General features: G+C 49.6%; 1 long non-coding RNA gene across 4 annotated transcripts in view; it reads right to left on the bottom strand.

Annotated features, from left to right (window-relative positions):
• LOC144827127 (uncharacterized) overlaps positions 1-17,885 on the bottom strand; it is a 229,286-nt gene extending 211,401 nt beyond the window's left edge. For 2 of the 4 annotated variants that reach the window (XR_013610034.1, XR_013610031.1), the window contains exon 1: positions 17,755-17,844. This is a non-coding gene — a long non-coding RNA (uncharacterized LOC144827127). Of the gene's footprint in view, positions 1-16,835; positions 16,946-17,034; positions 17,148-17,754 lie in introns of all 4 variants that reach the window. The other 2 variants (XR_013610033.1, XR_013610032.1) reach the window with 2 other exon arrangements.
• Positions 17,886-19,432: the final 1,547 nt, after the last annotated feature.

The raw sequence follows: 19,432 nt of genomic DNA, 5'->3' as shown, positions 1-19,432 counted from the left end.
GCCCATCTGGTGTAGAGAATGCTGACCTCTCCTTTGCCCCATCGGTCAAGGCGATCTGCCAGTACCCAGACGTTAAATCAAACGTGCTGAGGAACCGGGCAGCCCCTAGCCGATCAATGAGCTCTTCAGCTCTGGGGATAGGGTGCGCGTCAGTCTTGGTGACTGAATTGAGTCCTCTGTAGTCCACACAGAACCGGAGTTCAGGTGTGGCTCCCGGCGCAGCAGCCTTTGGGACCAAGACCACGGGGCTGGACCAAGGACTGCTGGAGGACTCAACCACTCTAAGAGCAAGCATCTTGGAGACCTCCTCCTTGATGCAGGCCCTGACCCTGTCAGTTACCCTGTAGGCCTTATGCCTCGCAGGTAAGCTGTCTCCTGTGTCCACATCATGGACGCACCAATCTGTGACACCAGGAACCAGGGAGAACAGATCTGGAAACTTCCCCAGCAATTGGCGGCAGTCTTCCTGTTGCTCAGGCGTCAGGGTGGGTGAGAGGGAATACCACTCGTGAGAAAATTCCCATCAGTGCCCGTCCCACCACGGGGGCCGTCACTGTCCTCAGAGGGATGGCTTCAGGGTACCGGGTGGCATGGTCCACCAAGACCAGGATGAACCTGTTGCCCATGGCTGTCTTGGGGTCCAGAGGCCCAACAATGTCAATACCCACTCGCTGGAATGGAGTACCGACCACGGGGAAGGGTTGCAGAGGAGCCTTGTGCTTCTTTCCGCTCTTACCACTTGCCTGGCAAGTCTGACAGGATCTACAGGATCTACAATGAGCGTCTGAGCTCTTGTGCATTTGGGGCCAGTAAAAGTGGGTGACAAGCCTGTCATAGGTCTTGTCCATCCCCAAATGTCCTGCTAACGGCACATCATGAGCCAGCCCCAGTAGGAAGGCTCTGAACTTCTGGGGTACCACCAGCACACGGGCTGACCCAGGTTCAGCAGCCTTAGGCTCTGAATACAAGAGGTCATTCTCCCAGTACACATAATGTGTTTTGGCCCGAACACCATTGGCCTGGTCTGCAGCCTGCTGCCGCATACCCACGAGAGAAGGGCATTCTTTCTGCTCCCTGCAGAATTCCTCCCTGGAGGGGCCTCCTTCTTGCTGCCAATGGGTCAGCTCAGGCAGGTCCCCCAGTTCAGCAATCTGTTCCCCTGTAGGCTCCAGGGCATCCCCCTCAAGGTCTGCTTCCTCCTGGACCGTGGGAACTTCAAGGTCCGGTTTCCCGCGCCCCCTGCGCCTTCTCTCTAAGGCCGGTTCCTGGGCCTCTCCTTCAGGCCCCAGGATCTCTTGAGCACCCCTACTGGCTGCCATTGACCGGATCTATGACGTTACAACGCATACTTTTACAACGCATACCTTTACAACGAAATTTTTACAACGCAAAAATTATTACAACGCATGTATTTACAACGCATGTTTTTACAACGCAGGTACCTTTACAACGCATACCATTACAACGTAAGTATTGGTAAGTATATATTAATTTTTTTAATGTAAATTAATTGAAATGAATATAATTTAATGTAATATAATTTAATTTAATTTAATTTCATTTAATTAATGTAATTTAAATTTAATTTTACTTTATTTTTACCCTGTACCCCTGTACCCCAAAAACCCAAAACTGACCCTGAACCCTAAAAATACCCTTTTACCCAAAAACCCAAAACTGACCCTGAACCCTAAAAATGCCCCCTTACCCAAAAACCCCAAACTGACCCTGAACCCTAAAAATACCCCTGTACCCCAAAAATCCAAAACTGACCCTGAACCCTAAAAATACCCTTTTACCCAAAAACCCAAAACTGACCCTGAACCCTAAAAATACCCTTTTACCCAAAAACACAAAACTGACCCTGAACCCTAAAAATACCCCCTTACCCAAAAACCCAAAACTGACCCTGAACCCTAAAAATACCCCTTTACCCAAAAACCCAAAACTGACCCTGAACCCTAAAAATACCCCTTTACCCAAAAACCCCAAACTGACCCTGAACCCTAAAAATACCCCTTTACCCAAAAACCCAAAACTGACCCTGAACCCTAAAAATACCCCTTTACCCAAAAACCCAAAACTGACCCTGAACCCTAAAAATACCCCTTTACCCAAAGACCCAAAACTGACCCTGAACCCTAAAAATACCCCTTTACCCAAAAACCCAAAACTGACCCTGAACCCTAAAAATACCCCTTTACCCAAAAATCCAAAACTGACCCTGAACCCTAAAAATACCCCTTTACCCAAAAACCCAAAACTGACCCTGAACCCTAAAAATACCCCTTTACCCAAAAACCCCAAACTGACCCTGAACCCTAAAAATACCCCTTTACTCAAAAACCCAAAACTGACCCTGAACCCTAAAAATACCCCTTTACCCAAAAACCCAAAACTGACCCTGAACCCTAAAAATACCCCTTAAAAAACCCAAACATATAACATTTTAAATATAATTATATACTTACCAATACTTACGTTGTAATGGTATGCGCTGTAAAAGTACCTACGTTGTAAAAACATGCATTGTAAATACATGCGTTGTAAAAGTTTTTGCGTAGTAAAAGTTTCGTTGTAATGGTAGTGCGTTGTAAAAGTTGCGTTGTGAAGGTTGTTTCCCCCATTGACCGGGTGGTCACACACGTCCAGTCAGGCAGACCCACCATCCTCAGGTGAGTCGTCTTCTCCACCTTTCCCCAAGGGGAGTCTTACAAGTCATTCCCTAGCAAACAGTCTACAGGCATGGCTTTCCTCACACAGACCTGCAGAGTACCAGAGACCCCCCACCACTCGAAGGGAACTTGAGCCATCGGACACTGACTCTCTGAATTATCAGCATTGATAACCCTACAGTAGGCATGGGGTACAACCTGCTCTTGAGACACCAGGTGCTGCCTCACTGCAGTCACACTGGCTCCTGTATCTCTAAGAGCCTCAGCTTTCTTACCATTGATGGTCACCACCTGCCCATATTTCTTAGTGTTAGAGGGCAGGTAGTTCTCAGGGACCATCTCACTGTCTCCTAGCGAGACTAGGGTTATCTGAACAGGATCTCCACCCCCAGGGACTACTACTTCTTCCCCCAAATTAATACTAGTTACTTCCCGGGGTGGAGCACCAGTGGGTGCTATTTTACCAAACAGGCGACATTTGGGGTCACTGGCAATGTGCCCCGGATCACCACATCTGTAACAATTGAAGGGCCCCTTTGGAACAGGTCTACCTGTCGGGCCCCGTTCTGCTTCGGGGGTGGGGGAGGCTGAGAACCTTTCTGCTGGTTCCCTTGGGAATTACTTTGGGGGCCTTTAGGGAACCCTTTCTGTTTACCCCTGTCCCCCCCACTCTTCTGCTGGGGACCCTGCCCACCCTTGGCGGAGTCTCCCACTGGACCCTTGTGGACCCTGGTGCTGAGCCAGCGGTCCGCCTCCTCAGCAAGCTTCCTCGGGTTGGACAGCTTGCTATTAATCAGGTGCTGGCGTAGCTCAGGAAAACAATTACTGGACAAGTGCTCCCATGCAATTAAATCAAAGAGACCTTGAAAATCATTCACCTTACTACCCTTCACCCAACCATCCAGTGCTCTGCAAAAAAAGTTACATACTCCACATATGTACTCCCAGGAAGCTTAGTACAACCCCTGAACCTCTGTCTATACATTTCAGGGGTAAGCCCATACCTGGTCATTAAGGCCTCCTTCATGCAGGGATAGGAACTCTGTTCTTCAAGGGGCAAATCTAGGAGGGTGTCCTGCCCTTCGCTAAGGAACCTTCCCCACAACCCCACTCCCCAATCCTTGTCAGGGACCCGGTGGGAGGACATGGCTACTTCATAAGCCCTAAACCACTGTCCTATGTCATCCCCCCTGTTGGACCTGCGATGGGCAAGCCCGTCACAAAGGGGGTAGCTTGGCTTAAGTGACAAGGCAAGTGAAGGCTGTAGTGTTAAGCCGGCTCTGACCCAATAATAACTCCTTGTACATCCACACCAAAAAGAAGGACACCACACCACTGCTGTATAAAAATATGATTCCTTTATATAAAAGTTCTTTGTTGTAAATAGGGTTGACTGGGAAAGCACATATACATTTCTTTTGGTCATACAGTTCTGGTAATAAATAGTATTATTAAATAGAATAACTTCAGGAATGAGTATCACAATAAATATCACAATAAATATCACAATAAATATTGGTTCATTTAAATAAACAACCACATGTTTCTTCTGGTATCGCTGCCACCAATTAAATACTTTAGAATCATTACATCTGCAATACGTTTCAAATGGGAAAGATAACTCTTACAGTTTATGCTGTTTCAATGACCAGGTATACGGCTTCTCTGAGCACAAAATAAGGTTTGGGACTCTTTAATAATCACTCAAGGCGTATGCGCGTATATCTAGAAGGCAAGGAAACACAGTCAATACATCATTTGCACTTGGCGGTCACCGGGATAGGATCTCTGCTTTGCCGGTGGGGTCTATGCGCGCCTACGGGCTTTAGCACCACTTGAGCACAGGCGGCACCAGTTCAAAGTCACTAGACTGACGAACGGGCTGCCGGAGAGGTCACACAACCTTCGCGCACAGTCAAGTAAATGCCGGTTCACAGTTCCTTCACATTGCTGCATTCACTATGAGGAAACGGGCCCACCTCACATCGGCTGCAATCAAGATACGATTCAGTCGGGCACAGCACTCCTCTCGTTAACGACGGGGCTCTCAGGGGCTCCACGGACCTCCCTCCGACTTCCGCACACAGGGTGGTTCCCGCCCACAGCTACAGCTCCCGGGTCACTGGGGAGTGGCGAAGACGCTAGTCCCGCCCAACGAAGGCCGGCCTTTCCCCGCCCCGGCGCACCACCTCACCTTCAATCTGCGCAGGAAGCGCTCTACGCTGGTGGGGCTCGGAGACGTCCGAGCTCCCCTCTAGAGGCACCTGTCGCGAAGGGGGCACAGCTGACGATCGCGGTCGCGGCAAACTTGCTTTCGCCTCGCGACTCGATAAGTCGATCACAGTTCACCACCGGGGGGGGCGGAGAGGCACACGAATCTGGCCACAGTCTTTGGGGGCAATGAGGTACTCGCTGGGCAGGCGCTGTAGGCGCTAGGTCACTTCTCACGTAGCTGACTGGAACACCAGTCAGACACAACGCCAGCAACCCTTTGCTGCTCTACTGCCTGCGCTACCAGCCACCTCAGGGGTCAACAGGGCAGGTGTCAATCTGGTGTCAAGTCTGGAATCTCTTCTTCTCTAGTCGAATCTCATCTAATCTAAAATGGCCGCCAGGGACTGGGCCTTATATAGCCAGTGCCCTGGGGTACTGGCACGAGCCAGAAGGTTCTAGAACCTTCTCTGCCTGTGACAATGACATGGCACTCTTGAGGGGTATTTAGGACACTCACAGCCACCGTACTGGGGTTCTAGAGCAGCCATTTTGTGTATCTGAGGAAAATAAAGGAATTCCTGTCAGAAATGCGCGCCAACCAAAGGGCGCCAAAACCTCAAAAGGCCAGGGTTCATGAAGGCTCCAATGGGAGTCACTTCACATGAGGAAAAAGGGTGTCCACCATTTTAAGTTCATTTACACAGGTTGACAACCCCAGCTTGTAATGCCACAGGTTTGGGCCAGGCGCCTTTGTAAATAGGAGCCACAAACCTTGTGAGCAACTGGGCGTCAAGGAACATCTAACTCCATGAAACAACACATAAAAAGTCCTGGTAGACAAATAAAAAACGACAAATTTTGGGAGGTACAGGGGAACAAAAGAAATCATAGTGGTGAGGGGACTCTCAGAAGCAGACGGGTCTAACACGCGTCCCCCCCAGCTGAAAGTGGGGAGAGCTACCCAACCCCTTGGGAGTCCTCAACACTAAGGCGGAAATACCTGGAGAGACCGTCTGCATTGGCGTGGTCAACTCCGGGCCGGTGTTCCACCCGAAATTCCATTCCCTGTAGGGAGATAGACCACCTCAACAGTTTGGGATTTTCCACCTTCATTTGCATGAGCCACCGAAGGGGTCGGTGGTCTGTCTGAACAAGGAAGTGTGAACCAAACAAATATGGTCGCAGCTTCTTCAGTGCCCAGACCACCGCAAAGGCTTCCCGCTCGATGGTACTCCACCTCTGTTCCCGGGGAAGCAGTCTTCGTGACAGAAAGACCACGGGCTGGTCCAGACCCTCTTCATTGAGTTGCGATAGCACCGCCCCAATGCCAATGTCGGATGCATCTGTCTGGACAATGAACTCTTTTGAAAAATCTGGAGCCTTCTGGACTGGAGCTTTACACAATTTCAGAGTGTCGAAGGCTCGCTGGCAAGCCTCCGTCCAAATGACTCTCCTGGGTTGCTTTTTGGCCGTGAGTTCTGTAAGGGGTGCCACGATAGTGCCATACCCCTTCACGAATCGTCTGTAGTAACCTGTCAGGCCCAGGAAGGCTCGGACCTCAGTCTGGGTCTTGGGGGGTTTCCAGGCCATGATTGCCTCAATCTTCGCCTGAAGGGGCTGCACCGTTCCCCGGCCCACCAAGTGTCCTAAGTACACTACCGACCCCTGTCCAATCTGACATTTGCTGGCCTTGATCGTCAAGCCAGCCCGTTCCAGGGTCTGGAGAACGGCTTGCAAGTGCTGCAAGTGATCCTCCTAGCTGCTACTGAAGACAGCTATGTCATCCAAGTAAGCAGTAACCCTGGGCGAAGAACTACGCTCCGTTCGCGGAGCTTGCGGAGTTTCGGCAACTCCGCGTTCTACGGAGAATGAGAAGCTGTCGATTACTCCGCGATCCGGTGCGTAGCGTAGTTCTCGCGCACTGAATAACATTATCGCGTGCGCGGCAATGGCTTACCTTGGCCCGTCGCGACAGCCTGGGTAGGTTTGCGCGATATTTGACGCGATCACGCACTTTGGCAGTGCGAACGAGAAGATGAGTTCCCGAACATGTCTAACACAACGCGAACACGTTACTTGTGACCCGGAACAGGAAATAAGGGAACGCAAGCGGGCGGGACAAACCTCTGGAGTAACTTAGCGCGCTAGCTATCTCGAGCATGCAGGCAGCGCCCCGAACACGCGCACCGCGCTCCCGAAGACGAAAAACGGCGCGCGAACGGGTCTAGCAAGCAACTACGCATGTCCGCGGAGCTACGTGTAGCTCGCGGAGTGCAAGTGCGTCTTCGCGTAGCCTCGCGGAGTGCGGCTACGCGAACTACGCCCAGGGTTAGTAAGCAGCAGAGAATGACTCCATCCCGGTGAGGATCGTGTTCACCAGCCGCTGAAAAGTGGCAGGAGCGTTCTTGAGCCCAAAGGGCATGACGCAAAACTGGTAGTGTCCATCAGGTGTGGAGAAGGCTGACCTTTCCTTGGCTCCATTAGACATGGGAATCTGCCAGTACCCTGCAGTGAGGTCAATGGTACTGAGATATTGGGCAGCTCCCAACCGGTCAATCAATTCATCCGCCCGAGGGATCGGATGAGCATCCGTTTTGGTTACCGAATTTAGTCCTCGGTAGTCCACACAGAATCTCAATTCTGGTGTGGTGCCAGGTGGGGCAGCTTTAGGAACTAACACCACCGGGCTAGACCAAGGGCTACTTGAAGGTTCGATGACGCCTAGCTCCAGCATCTTAGCTACTTCGCTTTGGATACTGCCCTTCACCTTGTCAGACAGCCGGTAAGACTTTGACTTCACAGGTGGGCTGTCCCCTGTGTCCACGTCATGGGTACACAAGTGGGTCTTACCCGGGACAAGGGAGAACAGAGGAGCGAATGACCCCAAGACCTGGCGAAATTCCTCCTGCTGCTCAGGAGTCAGGGTTGGCGAGAGTTTCACTCCGTCCACTGACCCATCCTTTTCTTGAGACGCTAAAAGGTCGGGGAGAGGCTCCGTGTCCTCTTCCTCCGATCCGTCAGTCACCATAACCAACATGACTTCGGGCCTCTCGTAGTGGGGCTTGAGGCGATTGGCATGTAACACCCGATGCGGATGCCGAGGGGTCTTTACGTCCACCAGATAGGTAGACTTGCCCTTCTTCTCCAATACCTCATAGGGGCCTGTCCAACGGTCCTGGAGGGCACTCAGCTCTCCAGGCTCCATCACCCACACCTTCTGGCCAGGCTCCAACTCCACTGGGTGAGCGTTGTGGTCATACCACGCTTTCATGACTGCCTGACTGGCTTCCAAGTTGTCAGAAGCTTGCTTCCACAACTTAGCCATTTGGCTTCGGAAGGCCAGCATGTAGCTCACCACATCCTGGGGAACTTTTTGGGGAGACTTTTCCCAGGAGTCCCTCACCAGGCTGAGAGGTCCACGTACAGGGTGCCCGTACAAAAGCTCGAAGCGGCTGAAGCCCACTCCCTTTTGCGGCACTTCCCTGTAGGAAAAGAGCAAACAGGGTAGGAGGAGGTCCCATTTCCTCCGCAGGCTTTCGGGTAGACTTCTGATCATACCCTTCAAGGTTTGGTTGAACCTTTCCACAAGACCATTGGTCTGTGGGTGATAAGGAGTGGTGAACCTGCAAGTCACTCCACACTCCTTCCACATGGCCCGCATATATGCTGACAGGAAGTTGGTCCCCCTGTCGGACACAACTTCCTTGGGGAATCCCACTCGGGTAAAGATCCCCATCAGGGCTTGGCCACTACTGGTGCAGTAATGGTTCTCAGAGGAATTGCCTCTGGATACCTTGTGGCGTGATCCACCAAGACCAGGATAAACCTGTGACCGGATGATGTAGGTGGATCTAGGGGCCCAGCAATGTTGATGCCCACCCTTTCAAAGGGGGTGCCAACGACGGGAAGTGGTTCCAGGGGAGCCTTCAGCTTCGTCCCTGTTTTCCCACTGGCTTGGCATGACACACACAACCGACAGTATGTGTCGGACGCCACCCTCATTCGAGGCCAATAAAAGTGGGGGACAAGCCGGGCAAAGGTCTTGTCCTGACCCAAGTGTCCTGCCAAGGGAATCTCATGAGCCAACTCTAATAGGAAGGCTCGGTAACACTGTGGGACTACCAGGGCCCGTGACAATCCGTGCACTGGCGCCCTGGGTTCACTGTAGAGGAGACCATCCTCCCAGTAAACACGATAGTTCCCAGACTCGTTACCTGCTGCCTGGGCTTCAGCCTGTTGCCTCAGACCCTCGAGGGTGGGACATTCCCTTTGTCCCTTGCTCAGTTCCTCCCTGGATGGTCCTCCTTCCACTCGCCACTCAGCGGGGATAGGCAAGTCCTCCAACGGAACCATGTCCTCCTCCGCGGACTCCGGGTCCACCTCCACAGGTGGCCTATCCGTCTCAGGGGGCATGGACATCGAGGCAGGCTCTTCCTGTCCTCGAAATGTTCCCTCATCAGCAGCTGGGTGGGCCATTGTTCCAGGCTCCAACCCACGCGACTTCTCCTCCCGAGCAGCCGCAGACCTGGTACTTACACAGGCCCAATCAGGTGTACCCAGCATCTCAGTATGAGTCCGGTATTCCACCTCCTTCCAAGCATTGTGCTCCATATCATTGCCCAGCAGACAATCGACTGGCACGGCGGGGCTTACAGCAACTCGAAGTGAACCTGCAACCCCTCCCCACTCAAAGGGAACCTCGGCCACAGGATAGTGACCCATTCTGCCGTCAGCCATCGCGGCTGGATGAAGTACGCCTGGAATCACCTGCTCTGAGGACACCAGATCACTCCTTACCATAGTCATACTGGCTCCTGTATCTCTCAGAGCTTCCCCTCTATGGCCATTGATGGTGACCCATTGCCCATACTTGGTAGTATTTGAGGGCACCTGGATCTTTGGAACCATCTCCCGATCACCCAGGGACACTAAGGTGACACCCGCCCACTCCCCCCCCTTAACTAAGGGCATCTCCTCCCCGAGCGCTACACTAGCGACTCCCGGGGCCTTTCCTCCAGTGGGAGGGGTTGGTCTCTTAGGGCATTTCACGTCTCCCTTATAATGTCCAATACCACCGCACTCATAACAATGGATAACCCTTGGCTGCTGACTCTGGCCAGGATTAGGGTTCTTCTGCGGGTTAGCCTTGGAAGTGGAGAAGAAACTTTTCCCCTTAAAGGTATTTTGGGGGCCTTTGGAGAACTCCTGCTTCTTGTTATCTCCCCCCTCTTTCTTCTGGGGAGCGCCCTGTCCGGACTTCTGAGAATCTCCTCCCGTCCCCTTCGTGGACACTCGGGTACTTGCCCAAATGTCCGCCTCCTCAGCAAGCTTACGGGGGCAAGTAAGTTTGCTGTCTACCAGGTGTTGCCTCAGCTCGGGAAGACATTTCTCGAGTAGATGTTCCTTGAGTATCAAGTTGTACAACCCTCGATAATCCTCCATCTCATTACCTTGGACCCACCCATCCAGGGATTTCTTGGCAAAATCCAGGAAGTCAACCCAATACTGTGAGCTCAGCTTGTGGCTGCCCCTAAACCTTTGCCGGTATTTCTCGGGGGTCAACCCAAACTTCCCGATGAGCGCCACCTTCATGGCGGGGTAATTAACCTGTTCCTCCCGGTCTAGGGCCAATAGGGCATCCCTACCTGTCGGAGGCATGTACTGGTATAATCCACCACCCCAATGCTTCTCATGGATCCCATGGGCTCTTAAGGAGACCTCATAGGCTGCCAACCACTTGGCTATGTCATCTCCAGCGGTATAACTGGCGACTACGTCCTTGGGTAAATGGGGCCTGGGCTCCCTGGCAAATTCCTTTGACTCGACACCCTTCGGAGTGATTTTAGGGGCCTGGAATTCGAGTTCTCGTAGCTTGAACTCGTGTTCCATCCTTTTCCTTTCCATCTCCAGCTTGGACTCATGTTCCAACCTCCTCCCCTCCCTCCTTTCTTCCAACTCCATTTTTGCTATTTCCCACCTTAACAGTCTTTCCTCTCTCCTGTCAGCTAACTCGGTTTCTGACAACCCTCTCGATGACACACTGCTGCCCTCCCGTGAGGTTGCCTTGGGGCTGATTGACATCTCACCCAACCCCGGGGGACATTCCGCAGTCCTATCAATGACAGTACCTCTGTCCAATTCCTCCTCCTCCACCGTTCCCTCCGTGTGTGCTTCCACCCATGCTCGCAGACTAGTACGGAGCTCCTCTCTTTTGGCCCCTCGCCTGACAAACACTCCCCTCTCCTGACAGAAATCCTTGAGCTGTGCCACAGTATAGGTCTCCAGCTCTGACATTTCGAATTCCATCTTGTCAGTGAAAAGTGTGGACCACCACCCCGAAGTAGGTGACCAGGATAAGGACTTTGAGGGTCACTTCCACCCACCTCCAGGAAAGAATTTGGAAAAAGCAAAACGTTGAATTTGAGGGCCGCTAGGAGAAAACTCCGGGTGTGTACCTGTAGTGCACACTGAATTATTATGGGGTTCAAAACAAGCACGGCTCGCAATCCCACCCGCTGAGCACCAATTTTATGTTGGACCTGCGATGGGCAAGCCCAGCACAAAGGCAAGTGACAAGGCAAGTGAAGGCTGTAGTGTTAAGCCGGCTCTGACCCAATAATAACTCCTTGTACATCCACACCAAAAAGAAGGACACCACACCACTGCTGGATAAAAATACGATTCCTTTATATAAAAGTTCTTTGTTGTAAATAGGGTTGACTGGGAAAGCACATATACATTTCTTTTGGTCATACAGTTCTGGTAATAAATAGTATTAATAAATAGAATAACTTCAGGAATGAGTATCACAATAAATATCACAATAAATATCACAATAAATATTGGTTCATTTAAATAAACAACCACATGTTTCTTCTGGTATCGCTGCCACCAATTAAATACTTTAGAATCATTACATCTGCAATACGTTTCAAATGGGAAAGATAACTCTTACAGTTTATGCTGTTTTCAATGACCAGGTATACGGCTTCTCTGAGCACAAAATAAGGTTTGGGACTCTTTAATAATCACTCAAGGCGTATGCGCGTATATCTAGAAGGCAAGGAAACACAGTCAATACATCATTTGCACTTGGCGGTCACCGGGATAGGATCTCTGCTTTGCCGGTGGGGTCTATGCGCGCCTACGGGCTTTAGCACCACTTGAGCACAGGTGGAACCAGTTCAAAGTCACTAGACTGACGAACGGGCTGCCGGAGAGGTCACACAACCTTCGCGCACAGTCAAGTAAATGCCGGTTTACAGTTCCTTCACAACGCTGCATTCACTATGAGGAAACGGGCCCACCTCACATCGGCTGCAATCAAGATACGATTCAGTCGGGCACAGCACTCCTCTCGTTAACGACGGGGCTCTCAGGGGCTCCACGGACCTCCCTCCGACTTCCGCACACAGGGTGGTTCCCGCCCACAGCTACAGCTCCCGGGTCACTGGGGAGTGGCGAAGACGCTAGTCCCGCCCAACGAAGGCCGGCCTTTCCCCGCCCCGGCGCACCACCTCACCTTCAATCTGCGCAGGAAGCGCTCTACGCTGGTGGGGCTCGGAGACGTCCGAGCTCCTCTCTAGAGGCACCTGTCGCGAAGGGGGCACAGCTGACGATCGCGGTCGCGGCGAACTTGCTCTCGCCTCGCGACTCGATAAGTCGATCACAGTTCACCACCGGGGGGGGCGGAGAGGCACACGAATCTGGCCACAGTCTTTGGGGGCAATGAGGTACTCGCTGGGCAGGCGCTGTAGGCGCTAGGTCACTTCTCACGTAGCTGACTGGAACGCCAGTCAGACACAACGCCAGCAACCCTTTGCTGCTCTACTGCCTGCGCTACCAGCCACCTCAGGGGTCAACAGGGCAGGTGTCAATCTGGTGTCAAGTCTGGAATCTCTTCTTCTCTAGTCGAATCTCATCTAATCTAAAATGGCCGCCAGGGACTGGGCCTTATATAGCCAGTGCCCTGGGGTACTGGCACGAGCCAGAAGGTTCTAGAACCTTCTCTGGCTGTGACAATGACATGGCACTCTTGAGGGGTATTTAGGACACTCACAGCCACCGTACTGGGGTTCTAGAGCAGCCATTTTGTGTATCTGAGGAAAATAAAGGAATTCCTGTCAGAAATGCGCGCCAACCAAAGGGCGCCAAAACCTCAAAAGGCCAGGGTTCATGAAGGCTCCAATGGGAGTCACTTCACATGAGGAAAAAGGGTGTCCACCATTTTAAGTTCATTTACACAGGTTGACAACCCCAGCTTGTAATGCCACAGGTTTGGGCCAGGCACCTTTGTAAATAGGTGCCACAAACCTTGTGAGCAACTGGGCGTCAAGGAACATCTAACCCCATGAAACAACACATAAAAAGTCCTGGTAGACAAATAAAAAACGACAAATTTTGGGAGGTACAGGGGAACAAAAGAAATCATAGTGGTGAGGGGACTCTCAGAAGCAGACGGGTCTAACACCCCCTAAATAACTCCTTAACTACATCTTTCGGTATATACACCCTGGACTCTACCTGCACCTGCGTTGTGCTGCCACCAGAGGGAGGATGCTCCAAACTTTTCTCCTTTAGACTCATCTCCCTCAATTTCACTTCATGATCCATTTGGATTTTTCGCTCTTCCAGAGCCATTCTTTTGCTCTCAAGCTCCAGTTTGCCCTTCAATTTTAACTCTGCCAGCTTCATTTCATGATCCCTGGTTGCCTGTCTGTCTGCCAGCTCCTCTGGCGACAGGCCTCTGCCAAAGCTATGGACGCTCTCTGCTCTTTCAGGTACAACAATATCCTCAGGTGATTCCCTTGATTCAATCCAGGCTTTTAGGGCTCTGTGGTAATCCTCCTTGTTTTTGCACCCTGCATGTGGAACCTTCAATTTCTTAATTAAGCTCCATAGTTCTTTTCTCTTGCAGTCATCCAACTTTGACGCATCCCATTCTATCTCCAACACATCAGAGGCTACAGATTCTGCTCTCTCTACGCTGTTGGTGCCAGGCATGGCTTCAAACAAAAGGGACCTTCTACCAGCAGAGAGAAAAAAAAATTAAAAAGTCTGTGGCTAAGTTACTGGACGGTAATCACTGTGCCAGAGTCAACAATCACTGCATGGACACTGCAAATGTAAATTCGTACTCCTTACCGCTGCGTCCAATGTTAGAATTGGGGTCTCTGGTTGGCGCAGTGCAGCACTGGCGACAAGCAGGGACCCTCTCCTCTAAGTCAGGGCAAAGGATTACTCCCAGAAATAACCCCTGCTCACCCTCTAGGTAGTGTGGCGCAAGCAGTCTAGGCTAAACTCTGGAGTACATAGGGTTAAACATCTGCAGTATCACACACAATAACCATCAACCCCCCACACAATGACACAAAACTGTATTCCTGTAAAAATATCTTCTTTATATATATCTTTAGAGCAGGCTTGTAAATACAATCTTTGCGTAGTTCAAAAATGGTTCCAGTTACTCTTTAAATATGCCACAGTTCTTGATCAGCTCTTATAGTCTCAAAAAAGGTGTTCTTTGGGGCCTTCTGCCCAGTTTCCAACAAGTACAGTGCTCCCTAGCGCTTCAGCGCGGTCCCCAGAGCCTCCGTGCGCCTCTGGCGAGTAAATCGGGCCCGGCCTGCCAAAGCTCACGCTTCTCGCGTGGGAGGCGGAAGGCACAACCGGGTCTGTCTCCTAGTACGAGTCGCACTGCTGTGCGCGACTTGATGCGGAGGGGGCGCCGGCGGCAAAAGGCAGGGTCCGGTCTTGCGGTGCAGTCCGCAGTTAGGCAGGCGACAGGCACGGTGCTGGGGCCAGCGAGGCTGGTCCTGGCGATGTCAGCTGGGGCCTGCCAGGAAGCAGATGTGCGGCTCGACGGGACGGGGTGCCAAGGGCCTCTCAGAGTGCGCAGTGATTTCTTTAGAGCGCACTCCGCTTTTCTTTAGGAGCGCTTACCAGGCAGGATGCAGATCTCACGGCAGCTTCTCTTTCCAGGGGGGGGGTAGCACCCACTGTTCCTGGGGCGCAGTTCAGGGGGCAAGTCCCACAGCAAGCCCTTGGAGATCTTGGTAAAAGTTTGGCACAAGTTGAAATAAAGCAAAGTCTTTTCAGTCTTTCTCTCCTGCTCTCCTTCAGCAGCAAGGCACCCACCACAGGCCAGTCTCTTGGGGTCAGAGTCAGTACTTCTCCATGCAGATTCCAGGGTCTTCCTCTTCAGGCAGAGCTTCTTCTTTGCGCAAACAGGATCTAATTTACAAGGAGCAGGGCTCCTACTTTTATACACCATTTTCTTTGTCTTTTCAGGCAAGGGGGGCCTCTGCATAATTCCTTTCAGCCTCAGAGCACTTGTTGGGTGTACTCTGGCTGTTGCTTTCAGTGTGAGGGCAGGCACATCAGACGCTCCACAGGGAGGCGGAGCCAGCATTGTGGGGACAGGGGCAGCCAGGAGTACCTTGATGACAGAGCTTCACCCTTCCTGGGCCAGGTGCAGGCTGAGTCATCAGTCGCCCCCCAGGGGGGCGGAGCCAGCATTGTGGTGGCAGAGCACAGCCTGATTAGGAGTCCAGGGGCACTCCTACCTCCCACTAAGGTGTAATCCTTGCATTCACCACCTGTCATCCCCCAGCCCTGTCACTCACACATCCCAGACAGTCAGATACACATCCAAGCAGAGGCGGGCTGAAATGGTTAGGCAAGCAAATGCTAACTTTCTAAAAGTAGCATTTGCAAACACAGGATATTAAAATAAACTTTACTAAAAGAAACATTTTATTATTCTGAGTTCAGGCATACTAAACATTATTTTCTACCATGTTCCCTGAGCCTGCTGGGATTATAGAGTGTAATAATTCCAGCAGCCCATCTGGCCTAAAGAGAACAGGTAGCCTTACAATAGTGAAAAACGAATTTGGCTGTAAATCACTATTAGGACATGCCACAAACATCAGAGCATGTCCTACCTTACACTTACAATGCACCCTGCCCTTGGGCCTACCATAGGGGTGACTAATATGACGTTAAGGGAAGGTTTAGAGGCTGGCAAGTGTGTGCACTTGCCCAGCCAGCATGACAGTACCAGACTGCACGCAGGTTCTGCAATGGCAGACCCTATACACATTTTAAGGCTGCTTCTGTGGGTGGCGCAACCAGCGCTGCAGGCCCACTAGCAGTATTGGCATTCACAAGCCCTGGCACTACTGGTGCACTTTGCTGGGGACTGACAGTAAATCCAATGAACCAATCAGGTATACCAATCACAGTTATACTTTTCATAGGGAGCCCTTGCACTGCGGCACGGGTTGGCCGTGGCGCAGTGCCCTGAGCGGCGGACACCAGCAAAAACATCTGAGGCACATCAGCAAAAAGTGGAAGGGAAACTCACGCCAAGGTGCCAGGTCTAACATACAAGATATCTGAAATTATAAATATAACCTAATGTACCTGTTTCAAATTTGTAATCAAAAGACAGTTTGAATTAATCTGACATGTTTCCTTAACCGAGCACTTAATGGCTGCTTTGAGGCATCAATTACACCCAAAAATTCTAACACCACCTAGATGTGAGATAACTATATGAATACAAAAGTTTGGAATTTCTATTTTTGAGTCTTCTCTAACCCAACATCCTTGAAATCTATGATTCAATGATTGTCACATTTTATCTTATCTTCATATTACCCTCAAAAAACATCGACCCAAATCTATTTAGATGATCTTAATCAAGGTGTATGGACTTGTCGTCTCGGTGAGTACAGGTATAAATATCTTCTCACCTTTGATCCCAATGTAATCGAGTATATGACGTGCGCTTCTATTCAATCCCTCCTACACTCGAGATAGGGTTTTTCAGTTACTCACAATATATGTGCCTATGGATAAAGTCATTGGATTTTTTTAGAACACATGCTATGTATCTTTATGCAGACAGTTAGTTTTAATTTACACAACTTTTTTTCTTACCCTAGATTCAATCAGGTCCACAAGTTATACGTGGCTATGTTCATCAGTATTTTTCTCGTAGGTCAGAGTAAGAAGAATTTTTCTATAATGGGGAAGGCTCCGATTTTATTCTGAAAGTCAAAATACGATATAGCGATGTAACTGCCTTTAGATGTCTCCTTACCATAGTGGTATCATGGGTGATGTCATATTAACTAACCTTTTAAATCGCCAATGTTTTGCCCTCTATGGTTTACAGTCTCCAAGTCTTATCAGGTGTCAAAATATTTTCATTTATTTCCTTTTTATTTCCACAGACTCTCAGTCAATAAGCTGTAAATAAGGAATAAATGAATCGATGTTTAGATCATAACGGTGCATATAATATGTATCGCCAAAAGGGGATTTTACACCCTATTTCTTTATACTTTGCTTCCATTTGCTTGGAGGGTTGAGATATAAAATGTTTGGTAATCGTAACTCAATGTGTTGTATATGGTGCTGATTTAAATTCTCCTTAGCTACATGGTCTATATCTGAAGGACATTACTATGCCAAAATAGTTATATCTTATAATTTATATATGGATGTCTTCCCTTTTGCTCTGAATCTAAAGTAGAGTGTCTTACTCATACTCTCTCTATTTACGAGGGGCCCAGGTGTGTTTACATTGTTATTCTAATGCATGGATCAGACAAAGGTATTGGCTATTTGAAAACAGTTCCATATGGTATTGGAGAGACATTCATGAAGGGAGTATACACATGTATATATCGTTGTCTATGACGATATATTCCTTCCTCACATTTTAACAACTATTGCCCATTTTCAAACTAACCCGTAATGGTATCTAGCACACCTATATATTTAGCTACGGTCTAAACGATATTTCTCGGCCCTATCGATCTGTCTTATCGACTGCCGATCCATGAACTCATACCTGTATTGTCAGGGATTCCTCGTAGAGCCTCCGTATCTCATCTCCTCCCATGCAGAAATGCCACGTTACCTCTGTTCCTCTGGGGGGATGTTTTATGGGTTGCTGAGCGCGCGGAAACCTGCAACTCGTGGTACTTTAACCCGGAAGTGGTTTGGAAACATATCGTAGTCGGGTAATAGTTTAGACCAAAAGCCTATCGTATTCAAACACGGGCGCAGGCGCCATATTTGAGTGGAGTTTTTACATTATCTGCTAAATTATATTCGGGGTTAGTAATTATGGAGGCAGCTTGGTCTGAGAATCTGGGATCCTCTAATGAGATGGAAGGAGGGACTGGTGTTGGCTTGATTATGGGAAATGATGTAATCCTCCCTTGTCCACTGTATATTTTGTTTTCCTTCTTTTTTTTCCCTGTATTTATTATTATTTTTCCATCGGCAGGAGAGTGTTTCCAGGCTGGAGTGCTCGTTCCCTTTGTGGTTTACTTATTTGGTTTCTAGTATCGCATACAGGCAATTGTAATTGAGATAATACTATATATACGTTTATATGATTTGACTGTACTGTTGAACTGTGCTATGCTGTATAATTATTGGTAGTAAGTAAAAACATTTTTTATTAAAAATAATTTAAAAAAAGAAACAAGCACTGATGGAAGCTGAGGAAATGCCAACTGACTCACAAAGTGAAAAATACAAGGACAGCGAGTCACTACTCAAATTGACTCGAGGACCAGAAGCAGCCTTTGCAGGTAAGAGCAGTGGGGCAGTGGGTTGAGGTGGGAGTGGGGCGGAAGGGGCAATTCGTCAGATGAAGATAAGGGAAAATGAAATCATTCATTAATTTTCCTTTGTTATCGTCTGTTGAATCCCACACTACTCCACCCGACTGCTCTGACCTGCATGGGCTGCTCCTGTCGGGGACATCAATGAATGTTATGGAGCAACAACAATATAGAGATCTCATGCCAAGACCAGAGTGGTCGCCTGTCTAAATGAGGATATATACCTATGGGAGTGACACATCAATCCCACTGTCTGTGGTATTCTAAGCAAATGTACAGCACCAGACTCAACAAACTGACGGCAAGTTGAACATCACTCGTGAAGATACAGGAACTCTGAGCAGCTGTGATGTGGCTTAGGAATACTGGCATATATATTTTACCAGGCAGGTAAGACACTGTCACCTAGAACATGTACTGCAGGACTTTGACTTCCTCTTTAATGGACAGAGGTGCCTTAAAGATACAATGATAACCCTACTCAATGACATAACGCTAAAGCCAATGGCCCTGCGGTACCACAAAGTACCATTTCACCTCAGACCACTGGAGGAGTAGGAGCACAACAAATTTGAAGAAATGAGTTGTGGTCTAAATTTGCGTAGAAATAAGGCTGCCGAATTGAGTTGAAGCACAAAATACACATCACTCCAAAGTTGGACTATATATATATCACTGCTGACCTTAAAGGAGCCCAGTGGTTTTCTATGTTGGATCTGAGCAATGAGAACCATCAATTGTTTTTGGCTGCAGCTAGAAGATACAGAACCACTTTTGCCACTTATGTGGGCCAAAGGAAATACAAAACTCCTGACTTTGAACTTTCTTTCACTGCCTCGGTTTTCCAAAACACCATTAGGGAGGCATTATTGGGACTGGAAGGAGTCATTAACA

Source organism: Lissotriton helveticus, chromosome 4_1 (assembly GCF_964261635.1).
Source record: "Lissotriton helveticus chromosome 4_1, aLisHel1.1, whole genome shotgun sequence".
NCBI classification, from domain to species: Eukaryota; Metazoa; Chordata; class Amphibia; order Caudata; family Salamandridae; genus Lissotriton; species Lissotriton helveticus.
Note: the sequence above shows the minus strand (reverse complement) of the source record. Positions and strands in the feature narration are given on the sequence as shown.